The sequence below is a fragment of the Phalaenopsis equestris genome, unplaced genomic scaffold, assembly GCF_001263595.1.
Source record: "Phalaenopsis equestris unplaced genomic scaffold, ASM126359v1 Scaffold001070, whole genome shotgun sequence".
Taxonomy (NCBI): domain Eukaryota; kingdom Viridiplantae; phylum Streptophyta; class Magnoliopsida; order Asparagales; family Orchidaceae; genus Phalaenopsis; species Phalaenopsis equestris.
In genome coordinates, this window is record NW_018165509.1 from 170350 (window position 1) to 171051 (window position 702).

Sequence of the window (702 nt, forward strand, 5' to 3'; positions counted from 1 at the left end):
ATATATGCTTTGCAAGTACTGAAGTTTCAGGTTGAGGAACGAGAAAACTCGACAGATACACTTTTAGATTAATGAATTTAACTTTCTACACTCCTTGTTTTGAGCTTGCATGTTAAACAATGATGTCACCCTGCATGAAAACTAAAACCTTTAAGATAGCCACAAAACTGAAACCAAAATCAAAACTAAAATCAATTAAGATAAAATTCACCCCCACAATATTCAACATATAAGACAACTCAAAATTTAATCACAAATAATAGAAAACAACAATTACAACTAAATTAAGACGTCCTAATCGGATGATCGGGAATCCCTTGGAGGAGGTAACCTACGGTTGCTAACAAGATTTTCCCACAGTCTAAATGAAAGTACAGAATTCATTAAGTTGAGTTTAGTAAATTTATTTAGACTAAGTGAATCCGAAAGAAAATAGTGGTACTGGAATGAGGGAATCATAGGATCCTAACCTCATAACCACAGGGACATTTGATTTGACATCATAACTTGACACATTAGAAAACGTAAACTTGCTACGACAAGGAGCTTGGAGCCAGCATCGTGGGCAGCACAACCATCTTCAACAGCAAGAGGATCAACAACATCAATATCTTTCCTTAGAATTAAATAACAAATCCATAGGAATTCAAGGTTATTTGCTTATGCAACATAAATCCTCAATTTATCTTTAGGCTTTTGTAT